Source organism: Rutidosis leptorrhynchoides, chromosome 8 (assembly GCF_046630445.1).
Source record: "Rutidosis leptorrhynchoides isolate AG116_Rl617_1_P2 chromosome 8, CSIRO_AGI_Rlap_v1, whole genome shotgun sequence".
Taxonomy (NCBI): Eukaryota; Viridiplantae; Streptophyta; class Magnoliopsida; order Asterales; family Asteraceae; genus Rutidosis; species Rutidosis leptorrhynchoides.
In genome coordinates this window covers 252,777,433-252,799,777 of record NC_092340.1, presented here as the reverse complement: position 1 = coordinate 252,799,777, position 22,345 = coordinate 252,777,433, and positions in this window count along the sequence as shown.

The following is a 22,345-nucleotide window of genomic DNA, read 5'->3' as shown; positions in this document are numbered from 1 at the left end:
GAACACTTAGAACTTGAAGATAGAACTTGAGAGAGATCAATTAGATGAAGAAAATTGAAGAATGAAAGTGTTTGTAGGTGTTTTTGGTCGTTGGTGTATGGATTAGATATAAAGGATATGTAATTTTGTTTTCATGTAAATAAGTCATGAATGATTACTCATATTTTTGTAATTTTATGAGATATTTCATGCTAGTTGCCAAATGATGGTTCCCACATGTGTTAGGTGACTCACATGGGCTGCTAAGAGCTGATCATTGGAGTGTATATACCAATAGTACATACATCTAAAAGTTGTGTATTGTACGAGTACGAATACGGGTGCATACGAGTAGAATTGTTGATGAAACTGAACGAGGATGTAATTGTAAGCATTTTTGTTAAGTAGAAGTATTTTGATAAGTGTCTTGAAGTCTTTCAAAAGTGTATGAATACATATTAAAACACTACATGTATATACACTTTAACTGAGTCGTTAAGTCATCGTTAGTCGTTACATGTAAATGTTGTTTTGAAACCTTTAGGTTAACGATCTTGTTAAATGTTGTTAACCCAATGTTTATAATATCAAAAGAGATTTTAAATTATTATATTATCATGATATTATGATGTACGAATATCTCTTAATATGATATATATACATTAAATGTCGTTACAACGATAATCGTTACATATATGTCTCGTTTCAAAATCATTAAGTTAGTAGTCTTGTTTTTACATATGTAGTTCATTGTTAATATACTTAATGATATGTTTACTTATCATAATATCATGTTAACTATATATATAACCATATATATGTCATCATATAGTTTTTACAAGTTTTAACGTTCGTGAATCACCGGTCAACTTGGGTGGTCAATTGTCTATATGAAACCTATTTCAATTAATCAAGTCTTAACAAGTTTGATTGCTTAATCATGTTGGAAACATTTAATCATGTAAATATCAATCTCAATTAATATATATAAACATGGAAAAGTTCGGGTCACTACAGTGGTGCTGATCGGTATGACGACGAAGGTGATGGTGTTGATTGGTGTTTGGATGTTGTTATATAATGTACCGATCTGAGTTCGTTTCAAATTGTATTTTCCGGGCGGAATCATGAGGAAGTTTTATATCTGGTGGTTTGGAGGGCGTTTTAGTCGGAACTCAACATAAATTTTTGTAACAAAATTCAAAATTGAATAAAATATAGTTTGTAATATATTCATATCCGAATTGTCAATTTGTTTGAATTTGAATTAAAAATGAATTTGAAGAAATTAGATAAGATGAATCTGATTCCAGCTTCGATTTGCAAATTCTTTTCATTTTTTTTTGTTGTAGCTTTGAATTTGTTAAAGTTCAGTATGGGTGTTGATTTGATAATTTTATTTGTAAATTAGGGTTTTTAAATTTAAGGTTCTTGTTCTAATGATGAAGATTAATTAATATTAATATTAATATGTGAACACAAAACTGAGTTACAAAAAAAAAAAAGATTCTGAAGTGACCAAAATACCCGCACGTGGAAGGCACATGATATAGTTTAATGGATAACATCAACGGTCGTTGAGTCGAAGAACCAACCACAAATCAAGTGCATAGTTGGGTGACTAACTGCGTAAAAATAAACTTTAGTGATACACGTTCAATATTGAACAAACATTAGAGATCAACATTGTAAATTTATTATTTTAGAGTTGGCCAAATGGGCCGGATGAATATAGCGGTATAATGCAAGTTTGGGTCCTTACGAATTGGGTTACTTGGGTTGGCCTAGACATTTGTTTTTCATCTAAACTTTAAGATTTTTTTGCTCCGTTGGTCCTTTAATTATACACGAAATTGCAATCCGAGTCCCTCAAGTTTTTTTTTGGATTTTCGAGTCCTTAAAATTGCAAAATTTTGCAATCCGAGTCCCTCCGTCAGTTTGCCGTTTAAATTAGCCGTTAACCCTTGACATGTGCCATGCATGTGAGGGTAAAATCGTCTTTTTACTCTTTTCTTCGACTTTTTTGCTCCGTTGGTCCTTCATTTATAGACAAAATTGCAATCCGAGTCCCTCAAAATTTTTTTTTTTTTTGAAAGGCCAAGCATAATCCATCACCACCAAATTGCAACTCGCTACTGCTGCTCGTTCGAACCAGCGAAACCACCACGTAGGGGAATGATTATTACAGGAACAAGATCTAATTCATGATAACTCGTTACAAAAGTAGAAAAATGAAATGAACTATTTTTATCAGCTTATGAGCTTTACCGAAAAGTTTAAGTTTAAAGTAAGGAAAGTAAAATTATCGCCTTTTTCAAATTTCAATAAGCCGATAAGTTGTGAAAATACACTTACCTAAAGATCCCTCAATACCACATAATTTCAGATAACATAACAAAAAAGCAAACTTTAGAACAATTTCAAATCATTAGTAAACAACAACGCATGCACATAATAGTAGCACAACTGTTTCCAAATGCCAATACAATAATGCATCATCAGTCACAAAATATAAACAATTCATTTGTAATGCTCAACAATTAGAAACTTTATTAGCAAAACACCAGCTAACACGATTGTCCAAAATTAAAACCCTAATTTTTAGGGAAAACACTAACTTGAATAATTGGGGGAAAACACAAATCACTTCTTGTAACGAGCAACCTCACCGTCATTAGGGAAGAAACCCATCAGATGTCCGGCATAGTTCTGGTAAGCATACATAAACCCGCCCATAACTCCGATCAAACCTCCGGTGACCATCGAAGGACCTCTGATTCCGGGCTAAATTCTTGTAAATATCGAAACTTTTTAAGTAAAATTAACAAGATTTAGAAGGTATATAAGAAATTGATGTGAAGATAGAGATGGGTTAGTAACCGGAAAGGTAACCGACGGTGACGGAGAGGCCGGAGATGGTTGTAAGACGGAGGTAATCGAGAGTGTTGAAATTAGCGACGGTTTTATTGAAAGGTGGATTGCGATCTATGACGGGGTATTCTGGTTTAACGGATGCGGTGATATCTGTGTTCATCTTTTTAAATTTTTTTTAATGATGTTAGGAATATATTATGCTTGGCCTTTAAAAAAAAAAAAAAAAAAAAAAAAACTTGAGGGACTCTGATTGCAATGTTGTCTATAAAAGAAGGGCCAAAGGAGCAAAAAAGTCGAAGAAAAGAGTAAAAAGATGATTTTACCCTCACATGCATGGCACATGTCAAGAGTTAACGGCTAATTTAGACGGAAAACTGACGGAGGGACTCGGATTGCAAAATTTTGCAATTTTAAGGACTCGAAAATTCAAAAAAACTTGAGGGACTCGGATTGCAATTTCGTGTATAATTGAATGACCAACTGAGCAAAAAAGTCAAACTTTATGGTGTTTACGGAGTATTAATTTAATTGTTAATGATTATATTATATACGAGTACAAAATACTAATTTGTTTAGTGTATATGATTTGATTAGTAGGTTATGCGATATCATAAAACTTTGGACAGTCATGCTCAATCTATCACAACATCTCTCGGAAGATGACGCAATAACTAAAAATTCACATGTAAGACTGGAACTAACACAGCGTCAGAGATGGTCGCGTCAGACGAGCTGACGCCATCTGACGCACCTAAATTAAATTAAATAGAGTCAAAGGTAATTTTTCAACGGTTTATTCTGTGACGATCGCTCCAAATTCATATGGACGAACACGTCATTCATCGATTTCATTGCGAGGTATTTGACCTCTATATGATACGTTTTGTAAACATTGCATTCTTTTGAAAAGGCACACCATAAATGAATATTTAAATCAAAGGTTTTCGACATCTGATGATTTCTACATATAGACAATCACCGTAATATAATAGTTTACAATAATACTTCCGTTGACAATGCAGTCAAAATAAGACAGATGGTGATGATTTGTGAATGCAACGTTTTCTCGAATAAAGCATGTATGACTCCATGCACATATCTTATATAACATATAAGCAAACAGCGGAAGACTTCTAGGAATCTGAGAATAAACATGCTTTCAAGTGTCATCACAAAGGTTGGTGAGTTCATAGTTTTAATTTATCGCTTAATCTGTATATAAAGGTGGATCACAAGATTTCAGTTGTTTCATCCAGAAACGTTTATCAAAATACTATAATAGATTGAGCACCCTGGTAACTAAACTTTAACGTATATATAATAAGTACCCCTGCAACCAACATGTACAATACACGCAAACCAACGTGTACTAACCTCAAATAGCATACGTATGTTTTATAGTTCAGGCTAGGGTTTCTATACCTGGAACAGATGGGGATGTCAAACCCTATGGATCCATATATAACTACTCGCGCCCACCAGTTCTTATAACCGGCAGTTACTAGTTACCAAATCTAAGGGATTTTTGGTTCAAACTCGGTGAAGAATTTAGTATGTACTTGTATCCATTGCGTTTAAAATAAAGTGCTTGTATTCTCAGCCCAAAAATATAGATTGCAAAAGCAATGAAAAAGGGAGCAAATGAAACTCACCTTAGCAGCACATAAGGTCATTCACTGAAATGTGACCGAAACTCGGAATGCAAAATTAATCGTAGATCTCAACCTAGAAAACATATGTTGGTCAATATATGTCTAATAAGCTAGGTTGGGTCATAGTGTATCACAAATCTAATGCTCGAGCTCGACATACATAAGTTATCAAAAGTCATTTCAAAAAGTCAACCTGACTCAATAGTGACTTTTAAAATCTATACTATAGTTTGAATGATCATGGCTATCGAAAATAGTTTAACATTTCACATGGTTTCTCAATACTTGTATAATTAGACTGTAGTTTTATAAAGCTTTAAAATATGATAAGACAATCAACTTTAACAATTGATCAATAAAACAAAACGTACCTTATATAGAAATTCATTTACTCGATTAGTAATATTTGAAAATCCAAATTATCAATCTTATAAACAAGTTGTTTAAATATCAATTGCAGATTCAAAAGCAGTTTCAATTAATGTTAATCATAATTCAGTTGACCATATCTTTTAATCCGTTCATCGAAATCACGCGATTTCTAAATGAAAAGTTAATAATTTTTGGCCAGCTTTCCAAAAACATGCATATCATATACTTTTTATCAGTAGCATATGTATCAAATTCGTGATTCATCATAAACTATCTAACGACAAAATTAAAGCATACAAGCATGCATAAACATATATACTCGAGCATTAGCCAGGGATACACTATTAATATTTAAAAGTTGAGATATGAATGCTCACGTATCAATATTGAGATTCAATATTGCAGGAAAGTACGTAGACGCAACGGAGATGATAAACACTAGTTTGACTCACGAGCAATACCCTCGAATAATACCCGTCACCTCCTTAGCTATAACTCATAATTTTCTTAGCTCTTTCCCGCTCGAAAAACATGTTTGAAATAACTTGTCTATGACCTCGTCGTAGTATTTTATGTATAATACTAATAATAATATCAATATTAGTAATAATAATAAATAAGATTAATAATAATAATATTAATCTTAATAATAATAATAATAATAATAATAATAATAATAATAATAATAATAATAATAATAATATAATTAATGAAATTTACAGAATAGAAAGAAGAGGAAGAAGGAGTGCACAAACTGAATCATTTTCGCTCATTTTATAGATGTGGCCAACCCCTGACCCCCATGCGATCGCATGGGTCTGTAGGCTAATGGCCATGCGATCGTATGACTAGTGCCTCCAGCTCACAATCGTTTGTATTTTAGCTTGTCGACGTATTATAATATAATATATATATATATATATATATATATGTGTATATATATATATGTATATATATATATATAATATATTTAATTTATATAATTAATTATATATTATATTAAATTCACGTGCATATTTGACTTGAAATTTTCGTTCCGATGACTCGTACGTTGTCACTCGACTTATGACCCAGTTTCGGTTTTTCGAACGTATTTTCGTACGCTTAATAAATTAGCATTTTACGTTTTGTGATGTGTACCATTATTAAGAATATATACTTAATTCACTAAAATTTATATTTTAATAAATGTAACTTACAAATTTGAGTATTATGGTCATTTGTTTCTATAAATCATCTTCTCGATATTTACTAATATAATAGTATTATCAAACGTTTTATTACCAACTTAATATCTATACTCAATATTTATAAACACGTTTTAAATACACATCGCAAGTTATTCATATAAATAATTCTTAACAATTAATATTCCAACTTATCATATATATTCAAATAGATATATAAACCAATAAGTTTAATGTACTGTATTATGCAATTAAAACTTTGTTACGTTTTCAAGTTATAGTGTATATGTATCTATTTACATATAATGGTTCGCGAATCGTTGAGAACAACCGAAGGGTACTTGAATAGTTCAAAAATTTTGAGATTCGGTTTTACATACTTTACTTATCGTATCGGAAACGTTAATCATTAAGTTTAAATTTGGTCAGAAATTTCTGGGTCATCACAGTACCTACCCGTTAAAGAAATTTCGTCCCGAAATTTGAGTGAGGTCGTCATGGCTAACAATAAAATGTTTTCATGACGAATATGAGTTGATAAATAGAATTTTATCACCGTTGAATAATATGGATAAAACAATCTGATTACTCGAAGCGTATGAGAGAAGTTATCGTAAAAGAGTGAAATGAGGGAATAGAGATTCGTTTTAACTCTTGACGTAGTAACGATTGATTTCTGGAATTTAAGGAATAGAGAATCTTCATAATCTAAATAAGATTTGATTCTTCAGGATTTAAGGAAATTATGATTTCCTTTGATTAAATGCGTAATCTGCCTCGATTGCTATGTCTGATATTTCGCTATAAATTGACCTTTTCCGTTACATTTATTTTCACCACTCCTATAATCTTCTTCCTTATTTCATACTTCCTAATAGATTGTGAAAATACTTAATCCAGTTCTGATTCTTGATATTTTCTTGGATATCGTATCCTTCATTCTTCTTTTTCATCTGTCACCAAAGGAAGTTATTTTCTTCTACTATTACCTTGGGGTTATAGTGTTTTTCATTCTCCCGTGTCTTTATATTGCTATACGCATTGATATACCCGGTTTGTAATTTCGGGGTTTTTATCGGGCTTTTTATTCTCCATTATATTTCAGAGCTTTATGCTTTCGTTTTCTCTTCCCAACCTTAAGTCAAGCGGATAATGATCCAGAATTCGTAGGTATGAAGTTTTGGATGAACATAAATAATGTTCTAAGAAAGAAATGGTAATAGCGTGATCTGATTGGTTAAATTACCAGAAATTCACGGAAAAGACCGATTCATCAAGAAAAAATATTTTCTTGATATGTTTAGAGGTTAAATAGAATGAAAGAGTTATGTAACATGGTTCATGATGAGGGTATGATCTGTGAACCTTTATCACGTTCCATTAGAAACTCAGCATGACTTACTGTAATATAATCACGTTGATCAAGTGTCATTATATTATACTAACTCATGCTTCAATTCCCAACACTACTTCAAAAATATCCATTTTTCGAAATTTTCAGGATTTAGAAACTAAAATAGTTTCTTTTATAATGTAATACTGATAGCGCAAAGAGATAAATGATTTTAGATAAGAGTAGTTGTGAAAATATCTTCAGGAATATCGAAGATATTTATAATGAAAGATACGATGATATCTTAGAATTTCTAATATTGAAGGATGATGAAGAAGATTTGTTCGTAAAGGTTAAGAGTCAGGAGCAAGGTATTCGTTAATGACTTCAGAAGACACTGAATCATTTGGATTCTTTGAAGGCAGGTTTAGTCTTTGTGATTTGTCCACAGCCTCCTTCATGGTTTGCCTAATTCGTTTTCCAGTACCAAATTTTCTTTTTTTTCTGCGCTTTTCCAACACACTACTCTTTATCATCAAACTTTCGACTGTTAAAGTCGTTTACAGTTTTTGCTGCTTCATCAGGATTTTTCCAAAATTCGGAGAACTAGTTTCGCAGTTTGGGGTGTTTTTCAGAAACTTCACATTCGAAGTAAGTAAGTCTAGGAGATAGACATTATATGTATATATATAACTGTTGGCGTAGAATTGCTGCGAAATTCGAAATAATGATTGCTAATTCCTGGTAGTTGGTATGGAAATTATTGTTACAAGATGTGGATGAGTACATAATAGGGTTTCAATGAACAATTATAATGGTTTTTCGGAGAGACTTAAACCAATGAGTAATGAAGTTGCTGGTAAGTTTACTGCTAATGCGGTGGAACATGAAAGGTTCTCCGGTAACAAGAACGTATATGTCAAAGTTACAATAAGGCTAATCTGAAAAGTCGAAGTTGACTGGTTGAAAGTGTGATAAAACTGGATACTTTGAAAAGGATTGCAAGATTATTTTCGGTAATAACAATGCTAAAGGATCTTTCACAGTTTTGAAGTCAAAGTATAGCTTTGAAATATGTAGAGATCTAAGAATGATGTCACTTGTTAAATCTTGACTTGGATTCTGTTCTGTCAGAATAGGTAATTGAATTTGAATAAGAGTGGTTGTTTAGATTTCTAAGAACGAATGTATAGCGTTGTGAAAGTAGTGGGTATAGTCAATAATTTTTGAATCAAAATTGAAGAATGTACAATGTAACATATTAATTGTGAACTTATATATTTCCCGGGTATTACCTACCCGTTAAAAATTTCACAAGTAATATTTTGTACAGAAGAATTTTACTACAGTCTTCATGAAAATATATGTATGTATATTTTCTTCAGATGTAATACAGATTTAATGAGTTAATATCATATTAAGCTCATTTAATTTTCAGCTGGATTAGAAATGAATAATCTCTAAAACATTAAAGATTCCATAATCTTCGTAGAATATTTCACTAATGTAATCAATACTTTGTTATTTAGTTTTATTGATATTTCCTCAGTGAATCATGTTGGTGCTTATGGAACTCTTGCTAACTTCGAAAGGTACGAATGATGTTTTCTGGAAAGTTTCAAGTACATTGAAAATGAAAGTGTAAAATCAATCATGTATTTGAATAATACACTTGATTTATTATGAAATGGAATCTATTAGGTCGAATCAGAGATTATAGTTAACGATTGTTAAGTCATTAACGAAGGATGTATATCATATTAGTAACATGAACTAACCGAGTAGTACCTACCAGTTATGATTCACATGTAATAGCTTAGTACGAAAAGATTTATTTTGATTTCAAATTTCACATATATATATATATATATATATATATATATATATATATATATATATATATATATATATATATATATATATATATATATATATATATATATATATAAAATATACATATAATTTCTTCAGGGGAAATGAGTTAATACTTCATAACTCGTTGATACAATATATGCGTTGTTGAATTGTGATGATGTTGGTGATTATGTAACTGGTGGAAATCGTGATGTTATAGGTGCTGCTAGTGCTGACGAAGCTGATAGTACTGACGTGCTGGTGATGCTGACGGTACTGTTGATGCTGCTTGTATAACAAGTCTAGCTTGTAAATCGCGCACCATTCCTGTCAGGGTTTCACTTTATTATTTCCATCCGCCTACTTCTAATTTACAATATGCATTAGAATATATAATCGCTAAGACTTTTAGAAACTACATATTCTCTGCAGAATATTTCTTCGATGAAGTTATGAATCAATACTTCATCGTTTGTTGTTGTTGATATTCCTTGGTATCTATTGGGCGTATGACGTTGATGCTCGTGGGAAAGATTGTGAAGTTGAGGTTTGCGATGCGGTTGTTGTTGGTGGTGGTAATGGTACTGTTGGTGTTGTTGTCGGTGGTACTGTTGATGCCGGTGATGCTGCTGGTGCTTGTAACCTTTGCACCATATTCTCCAAAGCCACTACCCGAGCGCGAAGCTCGTTGACTTCTTCTATTACACCAGGATGATTGTTGGTTCGGACGAGCGGGTGAATAAGATTCAGAATTTGAGATAGTATATTATCGTGATGAGATACTCTGGAAATGAGAGAGAAAATGGTGTCTCGAACAGGTTCATCGGTAAGTGCTTCAGGTTCTTCGCTAAGAGGGAAATGTGGTGGATGAAAGGGATCACCTTCTTCTTGTCTCCAGTGACTAAGCAGGCTACGAACCCATCCCCAATTCATCCAAAATAGGTGATGGCTAATTGGTTGATCCATTCCGGTTACACTGTCTTCGGAATTCAGGTGAATATCCATATCGGAATAGCTGTCGGAGTTTAAGGAATTTGAACTAGATACGGGATCCATCTTGTATAATTAGGGAGATGATTTTTGATATGAATTAGATTATAGAATTTAGTTTGGTATTCTTCAATACATAATTTACATATGTATATATAATACCAAATTCCATAAATCACGGAGAAATTTTCGGAAGATGTCAGGAAAAGTTTACAGTAACAGATACGCTAAGATATGAATTTTTGTCTATACACTATTTATGCAATAAATGCAGGAAAATGTGTCTAGACTTAAGAATGATAAGCATGTAATTTCCGACAAGAAATGATAAGAAAACTCGGTAAAAACACATACAGTCATAGTCCAGACTCACTAATGTATCCTAACAATTACCAGTTAAACACACTAATGCAATTTCTAGTTCCCTATGACCTCAAGCTCTGATACCAACTGTGACGATCACTCCAAATCCATATGGACGAACACGTCATTCATCGATTTCATTGCGAGGTATTTGACCTCTATATGATACGTTTTGTAAACATTGCATTCTTTTGAAAAGGCACACCATAAATGAATATTTAAATCAAAGGTTTTCGACATCTAATGATTTCTACATATAGACAATCACCGTAATATAATAGTTTACAATAATACTTTCGTTGACAATGCAGTCAAAATAAGATAGATTGTGATGATTTGTGAATGCAACGTTTTCTCGAATAAAGCATGTATGACTCCATGCAAATATCTTGTATAACATATAAGCAAACAGCAGAAGACTTCTAGGAACCTGAGAATAAACATTCTTTCAAGTGTCAACACAAAGGTTGGTGAGTTCATAGTTTTAATGTGTCACATAATCTGTATATAAAGGTGGATCACAAGATTTCAGTTGTTTCATCCAGAAACGTTTATCAAAATATTCTACAAGATTGAGCACCCTGGTAACTAAACTTTAACGTATATATAATAAGTACCCCTGTTTAAACATACATGCAACCAACATGTACAATACACGCAAACCAACGTGTACTAACCTCAAATAGCATACGTCTGTTTTATAGTTCAGGCTAGAGTTTCTATACCTGGAATAGATGGGGATGTCAAACCCTATGGATCCATATATAACTACTCGCGCCCACCAGTTCTTATAACCGGCAGTTACTAGTTACCAAATCTAAGGGATTTTTGGTTCAAACTCGGTGAAGAATTTAGTATGTACTTGTATCCATTGCGTTTAAAATAAAGTGCATGTATTCTCAGCTCAAAAATATAGATTGCAAAAGCAATGAAAAAGGGAGCAAATGAAACTCACCTTAGCAGCACATAAGGTCATTCACTGAAATGTGACCGAAACTCGGAATGCAAAATTAATCGTAGATCTCAACCTAGAAAACATATGTTGGTCAATATATGTCTAATAAGCTAGGTTGGGTCATAGTGTATCACAAATCTAATGCTCGAGCTCGACATACATAAGTTATCAAAAGTCATTTCAAAAAGTCAACCTGACTCAATAGTGACTTTTAAAATCTATACTATAGTTTGAATGATCATGGCTATCGAAAATAGTTTAACATTTCACATGGTTTCTCAATACTTGTATAATTAGACTGTAGTTTTATAAAGCTTTAAAATATGATAAGACAATCAACTTTAACAATTGATCAATAAAACAAAACGTACCTTATATAGAAATTCATTTACTCGATTAGTAATATTTGAAAATCCAAATTATCAATCTTATAAACAAGTTGTTTAAATATCAATTGCAGATTCAAAAGCAATTTCAATTAATGTTAATCATAATTCAGTTGACCATATCTTTTAATCCGTTCATCGAAATCACGCGATTTCTAAATGAAAAGTTAATAATTTTTGGCCAGCTTTCCAAAAACATGCATATCATATACTTTTTATCAGTAGTATATGTATCAAATTCGTGATTCATCATAAACTATCTAACGACAAAATTAAAGCATACAAGCATGCATAAACATATATACTCGAGCACTAGCCAGGGATACACTATTAATATTTAAAAGTTGAGATATGAATGCTCACGTATCAATATTGAGATTCAATATTGCAGGAAAGTACGTAGACGCAACGGAGATGATAAACACTAGTTTGACTCACGAGCAATACCCTCGAATAATACCCATCACCTCCTTAGCTATAACTCATAATTTCCTTAGCTCTTTCCCGCTCGAAAAACATGTTTGAAATAACTTGTCTATGACCTCGTCGTAGTATTTTATGTATAATACTAATAATAATCTCAATCTTAATAATAATAATAAATAAGATTAATAATAATAATAATAATAATAATAATAATAATAATAATAATAATAATAATAATAATATAATTAATGAAATTTACAGAATAGAAAGAAGAGGAAGAAGGAGTGCACAAACTGAATCATTTTCGCTCGTTTTATAGATGTGGCCAACCCCTAACCCCCATGCGATCGCATGGGTCTGTAGGCTAATGGCCATGCGATCGCATGGCTAGTGCCTCCAGCTCACAATCGTTTGTATTTTAGCTTGTCGACGTATTATAATATATATATATATATATATATATATATATATATATATATATATATATATATATATATATATATATATATATATATATATATATATATATATATATATATATATATATAATAAATTTAATTTATATAATTAATTATATATTATATTAAATTCACGTGCATAGTTGACTTAAAATTTTCATTCCGATGACTCGTACGTTGTCACTCGACTTATGACCCAGTTACGGTTTTTCGAACGCATTTTCGTACGCTTAATAAATTAGCATTTTACGTTTTGTGATGTGTACCATTATTAAGAATATATACTTAATTCACCAAAATTTATATTTTAATAAATGTAACTTACAAATTTGAGTATTATGGTCATTTGTTTCTATAAATCATCTTCTCGATATTTACTAATATAATAGTATTATCAAACGTTTTATAACCAAGTTAATATCTATACTCAATATTTATAAACACGTTTTAAATACACATCTCAAGTTATTCATATAAATAATTCTTAACAATTAATATTCCAACTTATCATATATATTCAAATAGATATATAAACCAATAAGTTTAATGTACGGTATTATGCAATTAAAACTTTGTTACGTTTTCAAGTTATAGTATATATGTATCTATTTACATATAATGGTTGGCGAATTGTTGAGAACAATCGAAGGGTACTTGAATAGTTCAAAAATTTTGAGATTCGGTTTTACAGACTTTGCTTATCGTGTCGGAAACGTTAATCATTAAGTTTAAATTTGGTCAGAAATTTCCGGGTCATCACATATTCTTTATTGATTAAATCATAAAGAATGACAACTATCCTTGGCGAAATGATAGTTGGTTGATACAGATTTACCTAACTATAGCTACAGAGGGTGTTCTAAGCTATTACACGTTTTGGACTCTAAATAAACAAAACCCACACCACTAGTTGTTACAATAGTGGATACACCAATTTATAGTAGTCCTATTAACCGTGTAATTATTCTATTATTCACTGGTACATAGGATGTATGTACTTGTGGATACAACTACATCAGAGAGCGTGCTCTCCTCTTTTCTCTTTGGTAGCTATTTGCAGGAACACCATAATTCGGTTTGGCACCACTTTTTGATTAAACAAATAGAATGTCATGTTCTCTAGGCGTTGACAAAGGATAACACATGTCTACACATGCGTTAAACTTTTGCATTCCCACGTGGTCTTGTAAGGTCACTTGTCAGCCGTCGACACGTGTCCTTTTCCGTTCAACTTTGTCTTAGACTTCTGTTGAATAGTACAATTGATGTAGACCACTCAGGAAACCACTTTGCTTGTAATGGAGCATAGCTATCTTTTGTAGTAAGTTGCATTCCAGCTATGCTGGTTCTTCATTGCTGAAACACTTGATATTCTAGAGTTGCTGGGTACACATCCTGTGCTAATTGAAGAATATTGTCTACCTTGTGCTGGTAGACTAGGCAACATACTAAACACTTGACATAGCGAAATCTGCTGTCTATACATAAATAAACTTGTGCTGGCTGCACATAACATTTTAGTGCAAATAAATTCTTTTTTGTCATAATTACATCCTTAATTATTTTGGGGACTCAACAATCTCCCCCTATTTGATGATGATAAAACCTATGATGTAAAGAGAAAATACTAAAACCAGCACTAAGGGACCTAAAAAAATAAGCAGTAAATTTGTCCCTTTTAGGTTTGTTTTGGGATCTTTTGCTGAGTTATCTATATCTTATAAATTGATATGATTTTGAAGATAAACTCATTTCATTTTCATTGCAACAGAGTATATGCAATAATTACAGAATATTATAATGAAATATGAAATACCAAAAGATACAGTTTAAGCACTAGGAGACTATATGTCCTTGTCCTTGTCTTTATCTTTTTCATCTCTAGATAGCTCTTCTTCCTTTACTTTGATGGCTGCCCAGGCTTCAGGGAACAGGATAGGTAGCTCAGCAGGGTCATACACTGGAATTTGAGGGGGTAGAATGATGTGATCTCTTCTGTGTGGGCCAGTACCAATGGATTTCTTTCTTTTAGTCTTCTATGAAAGAACTTCTTCTACATTCACTTCTGGTGCATTCCCATACTTGACTGCTTTGTTGAAAAGCTCTTGAGATCATGTTTCAGTGTGTCTTTTTGAGCACTTTTACCTTTATCAATGAAGTACTGCAGTATCTCCATCCATTTACTGATCCCAAAAGACCTTAGTTCAGTGTAGTCTACCCTCTCATAAATATTGTTTTCCCTGCTGACACTGAAAGCCCTTATTGTGCCTTTGTGCGCCTTAATGATCTTGCTAGGATTTGATCATCTGGTCAACACATCACCATACTTGCTCCTATAGTAATGATCAGATAGCTCTATTGTTTGTTCAGTTTCTATAGGAGCTACAGTAGGTGCTTTCTTAGCTGATTCATGTTCATCAAGTGCCTTATCCTGAGCTTTGACAATGGCTTTTACTAACTTTAGAGATTCAGCTTCTTGTTGTCTGTCAGCAGCCAATTTTTCTTCTTCTTCCTTAAGCCTCAGCCTCTCAGCATATTCAGCATCATCCTTTCTTTGCTGTTCAAGCTGAACACCTGTAAGATACTCATTAACCGTGATGTTCAGGGATTTTGCTGTAGCAATCAACTATCTGCCTTCATCAGTAGTCATGGCATCACAGTATTACTTTAAGTCCATATCCAGCTGTAGAGCCTCATAAAAGAGAGCTTTCTCTTGATCATTATGTAGCCTTTGACCACTGTTGTATAGATACATACCAATATCAATGCTGAATTCCAATGCATTAATGTAGAATTGCTGATCAAGTGGGTGATACATCAATCTGATTTGGCGTATCCTTTTAGGTATAGCTGTTGCTCTTTGTTCCAGCAGTTCAGGAACAGTGATCTCAAGCCTGTAAACTTCTCTGTCATCTGGATTCATCTTTCTTAAATCAAGCTCCCCTTGTGCAGCTGAATCATCTTCCCAAGTAGTGTGTTTATCATTACATTTTAGGAAAGATGGAGGATATTTAAAGAATGATTCTGCTGTGCCAGAAGGACCCACGGGTTCAAAGTCGGGTTCATCCCGTGTCCTATCAAAATAAGTAAGAGTCTATGCAGGAATTGGTGATAGAATAAACGTTGAGCTACCCCTACCCTAGACTGTAAAAATTGACAACATCAACAAAATTGTTATCATGTTTAGCACCCAGCTCATCCTCCTTTGCTGGGTCTTCAACACTTGTTACACCCAGTAGCACACTTCTAGCTGGGTCTTCAATCACAGCACTCCTTGCTGTGTCTTCAGTACCAGCTGACTGATTAGTATCAGCTGGTACAACTGCCACAGTACCTTCACCAGCTGCCTCAAATAAGGTCTCTTTCCTTAGGGTCTGGTTGTCCCTAGGGGCAGATTTTACCCTTTGTTTATTGATTGGCTTGAGTTCAGCTGGTGGTTCTTGTGTTGATACTGGTTCTTGTGGAAGCAGATAGGGAGTGATTGCTAGATACTCTCCCTCAGCTGATTCATCATCATCAAGCTTGATGATATCTACTAGCTGTGATTGTGCAGCTGGCTGAACAGTAGATGTAGGTAAAGAAGATTGGCTGGTTTCCAATATAGCATCCAGCCATTTCATAAACACATATGTTCTTTCTCCTCCTGATCTATTTGAATCTAAATATCTTTGCATTTCTTCCTGTGTCATCTTTTTTATTCTTTCTGCTCGCTCAGCATACAGCTTGGCTTTCTTTTTGTCATACTTCACCATGAACTTAGCATGTCTTTTTAATTCAGCCCTCTTATGTTCATCTATCCTGAGTAGTTCATCATGAATTTCACGCTTATCAGGAGTGAGGGTTCTTCGATGCTCAATTCTATGTCTTTTTCAAGCAGCATAGGCCTCAAATCTAGCGTTGAAAGCATCATTTAAATCCTGCTGCCTCTTCTGATGCCTCTCTATTTTTCTTTTCATTTTTCATTCAATTGTTTGAGAGACATCAAAAGATTCAGCTACATTCAGTTCAGACACATCACCGGGCTTATACTTGTTTGAGTTGGGCTTCAATAGTAGACGTTGTAATGCACCCAGATTTGCAAATAGCTTCAGCCATGTAGTCAGTAAGAGTGTCGTGGATAGTTTTCTAGATATATGGTGTGATTCTGGCAACTGTACGATAAACAGCTAGAGTAGATACCTCAGCCACCTCAGAGGGAACATATCCACTGGTTGAAGGGTGATCACTAGTAGCTATGACAGGAGTACCTCCATGGGGTGGTGGAGGTGGAAGGTTAGAATATGACTCATCACCGTTATCACCATCATTTTTACCTTCACCCGAAGGTTTAAAACTACATGTATCCATTGCAGTATCATCTTTATCATCATCATCACTGAGATCCACTGGTTTGTCCCTTGGTGTCAGTCACATTATCATGAATGACTGACTCTTCCTTACCAGTACCTTTATCAGTATCATCATCAGATGAAGATGATGAGGAAGAAGCTGATGAATCAGAAGGTACTGGCGAATCAGGAATGTTTTGCATTACACACTTACCAGTAGCAGGATCAATGATGAACTTGAGAGGCTTCCATGTACCAGGCCATGGAGAAGCAGCAGGAGCCATACCAAAGTAATGGTAGTATGGCTGCTCATTAACTTGCGGTAGAGTGGCCAGCCTCTCATATACCTCTTCACGGGCTGGTTGATCAAGCTGAGATAGTAGTTCAGTCAGCTCCTCTTTGGGTAACTTGCTGGCTGAAACTAACGCACTTTGAGGATCAATAGTCAGCTGATCCACCAGCAAGGCAATTTTGGGAGTGATAGAGGCTCCGCTGTAAATGAAGTTGGGCACAACTTCATCTGGATCTGGTACCTGGCACACATACTTGGGCTTTTCACCAGAAACAGAAGCCGCAGTAGTGTCAATAGTAGCGACAGTAGAGGTACCAGTATCCATAGTGGGTTTCGTAGAACCAGTAGCAGCAGTAGGTGACTGTGTAGTAGGTGAAGAAGCAGTATCTGCGGCACCTTTAAAGAAAGTATCTGGTGTTGACTCAGAAACCTGTAGATTACCAGCAGGATCTAAAGTAATAAATTGTATCAATTGAAGATCAGCAACATCCGAAATACCAGAAGAACCAATGACATGTGCAGAATAGGCAGCATTTGCTGCAAGAAGCTCATCGGTAAGCACCACGTCAGCCTGGTCACCACCTGTAGTGATTTCCTCAAGAACCTCCTTAACAATATTATCAATAACTTTTTCAAGAGCAGGAGGAGGTTCTGTTATCATCTCATCAACCACCTCAGAATCAGTAGTTGAAATAGCAATACTGGGAATATGAGGAGGAATAACAGTAGTAGTATCATTAGAAACCATCTCCTCATGACCAGTAGGAACAGTTGAACCAGCATCAACGTGATCCCCAGTATCACCAGTAGCAGTAGAAGCAACAGCACTAGTATCAGCACCACCAGTAGGCAAATCAGGAGCACCAACACCAGTAGTAGAAACAGAGAGCTCATCAGTAGAAACATTCACATGCTTTTCTTGCTCCCCCTCTGCATGTTCATTTACCCTGCTAAGAACTGAAACAGAGGAACATTTTATGTTAACAACTGTAGAACCAAATAAATTGGACTCAACAATTGCATTTGTTATTGGTCTCTGGGGACAGACTGGTGATTTAGTCAGCCCTTCGATTGAGACATAGTAAGGTGTCTATAAGTGCAGCTGTGAAAGGACCCGTTCATATACATTATAAACGATTCACAATAGTTGATTACATCACGATGTATTTGTCCTCTGTATGATATATTTTGCAAACATTGCATTCGTTTTCAAAAGACAAACTTTCTTTACATTGAAAGTTGACGGCATGCATACCATTTCATAATACATCCAACTATAATTGACTTAATAATAATCTTGATGAACTCAACGACTCGAATGCAACGTCTTTTGAAATATCATGAATGACTCCAAGTAATATCCTTAAAATCAGCTAATGCACAGCAGAAGATTTCCTTAATACCAGAGAATAAACATGCTTTAAAGTGTCAACCAAAAGGTTGGTGAGTTCATTAGTTTATCATAATCCATCATTTTCCATTTATATAATAGACCACAAGATTCTCATTTTTCCATAAATCTCATTACACTCGCAAGTGCATAAAAATCATTCATATGATGGACACCTGATAACCGACATTAACATAATGCATATAGAATATCCCCCGCATACTCGCAAGTATGCCATAAATATTGGCAATCGCAATCACCATTTAAATCGAAGTACTAAAGTATTCCAAATTCCAGAATGGGGTTTGTTAGGCCCATAGATCTATCTTTAGGATTCGTGTCAATTAGGGGTCATTTCCCTAATTCTTAGGTTACCAGACTTGAAGGGGCGATATTCGGTATAGTAATCCAACCATACAATGTAGTTTCAAGTACTTGTGTCTATTTCGTCAAACATTTATAAAACAGCGCATGTATTCTCAGTCCCGAAAATATATATTGAAAAAGCATTTAAAAAGGGAGCAAATGAAACTCACAATATTGTATTTCGTAGTAATTAAGCATATGATGGCATTGAACAAGTGCAAGGTTGGCCTCGAATTCACGAACCTATATTAATTATATATATTTATATATTTGATCAATATCTGTCTAACAATTTAGGTCAAGTCGTAGTGTATCACAATCCTAATGCTCGAGACTAAATATGCAAAAGTCAACAAAAGTCATATTGACCAAAATGTCTTCCAAAATTTATACATGATTATTATATAGTTTAAATATAGTCGTTTTATATATTTAAATATTTTTAACAGATTTTATTAAAGTAAATAATATAGTTCTTTTATTAATAAATAAAATTTTATATTAAAATTTATATGATAAAAATATACTTTTATATATCTTAAGTAATAAAATTTATAAAGTTCATTTAATATCATAAAAATAATATGATAGGTATTATTAATGTAATTATATTATACGTAGTAAAATATCTTTGTATCACATATTTATTTGATAAAATAATATTGATAATAATAATAATAAGTAAAAGTTGTATTATTTTGTAATAATTATTATTTTTCTACTAATAAAAATAACAATAATTATATTTTCTAAAAATGATAAAATGATAATTTTTATTAATAATAGTACTAAAATGATAATAATAATGATGTTTCATATTAACAATGATATTTTATTAAAAATAATAATTTTATTAAAAATGATAGTTTTAATATTAATAATACTTTTAATAATAATAATAATAATAATAATAATAGTAAAATAATGAAAACGATATTTTTCCTTTAAATCAATATCTTACGATATCTTAATTTCATCATGATACTCATACTCATTATTTCCTAATCGCTTCGTTTAATAGCTTTTAGTCATCTTTTATATCGCGTTCATATTAATAATAATAATAATAATAATAATAATAATAATAATAGTAATCATAATAATTAGATGTTACTAATATTAGTTTTAATTATAGTAATAATAATAATAATAATAATAATAATAATATTAATGATAATACTAATAACTATTTTAATGATAATAATAATAATAATAATAATAATAATACTAATTATAACCTTAACGATAATAACGATAATAATAATAATAAAAATAACAATAATATCTTTTATTAATAACGACAATGATAATAATAATAATAATAATAATAATAATAATAATAATAATAATAATAATAATAATAATAATAATAATAATAATAATAATAATAATAATTAGATTATAACGACGATAATAACGATGATAATAATAATCACTTTTACAAAAATTTAATTGACTATAACTTCTAAACCGTTCATCGAAACCATTTGATATCTAAATGAAAAGTTCTCAATTTTTCGCTAGCTTTCCAACGACATGCATATCATATACCTTATCTTAATAGCATATGTATTTAATTCAAGATTCAACATAACCTATCTAACGACAATAACGAACGTATACTCGAGCACTAGTCAGGGATACACTAATAATATATAAAAGTTAAGTTATGAGTGCTCACGTATCAATATTGAGATTCAATATTGCAGGAAAAGTACGTAGATGCAACGAGGATGATAAACACTAGTTTGACTCATGAGCAATACTCCCGAACCATACCCATAACCTCCATAGCTATAACCCATAATTTCCTTAGCTCTATCCTGCTCGAAAAACAATTTCGAAATCACTCGAACAGCACTCCGTCGTAATATTTTATGTATACTAATAATATCTTGAAATAATACCGAGTAAATATATATATGTAAATCGATTGAGAGAGTTTAGAGAAAAATATTTTCAAGTTTCTATGAAATAATGAAACCTATTGAATTCTATTTATAATAGATTTTTGAATTATTAAAGTAAATTATTAAAGTATGAATTATTAAAGTGAATTATTAAAGTATAAATTATTAAAGTGAATTATTAAAGTATGAATTATTAAAGTGAATTATTAAAGTATGAATTATTAAAGTGAATTATTAAAATATGAATTATTAAAGTATGAATTATTAAAGTCAATTATTAAAGTTAAAGTAAAGTAAATATAAAGTAAAGGTAAAGTTTAAGTATAGTAAAAGTATAAAACTATGTACGTATAATACGCGTATAAATATATATAATATTAATTTAAATTGTTATATATATTTAATAAAATAAAATATAAATATCGTTATCTTTATCATACTGGTTAAGTAATGAGTTATCAAAAGTGGTTCTAGATATTTATAAAAGTTATATACGTTTTTATAATAAAGTTCTTTTTTAAACTGAAAACGTTTTTATAAGTTTGAAACTAAATCAAATAAATATGAAAATTTTGTTTTCCAAAACTAAATATATTTAAGAATCATTTTTTTTAAAGGTCAAAATAATGAAAATCGTTATATCATAAAACGTTTTAGAAAAGTAGAATCATATATATTCATAATAGGTTTCAAGTTTTTAAATTACAGTCTGTTGGTGAAGCATGGGATAAAGTCCAAAGGTTAAATAAACGTATGAAATCATCTTAATGAAAAATGTCGAGTTACTTAACTTGTCGATATCCAACATCTAAGTTATTTACACTCCACGATCTTACTTATAAATCACTTTACCATTTTCCGAATGTTGTCAAAAAGAATAGATTTCTTAAATCACAGTGGACCTCATAACATGGACCCGTAATCATATCACAATGTATCCGATAAATCAATCATTTGATATTATCTTCTAATTCCATCGATAAACATATTAAAACAAATACGTTCGTGTAAAGTATTATACGTTTAATACTTTATTAATATTCTCAAGTTAATATATATATATATATATATATATATATATATATATATATACATACATACATACATATCTATTTACATATAACGGTTCGTGAATCGTCGGAATTTGGTCGAGGTTATAATGAATGTATGAACACGGTTTAAAATTCTTGAGATTTAACTTAACAAACTTTGCTTATCGTGTCGGAATAA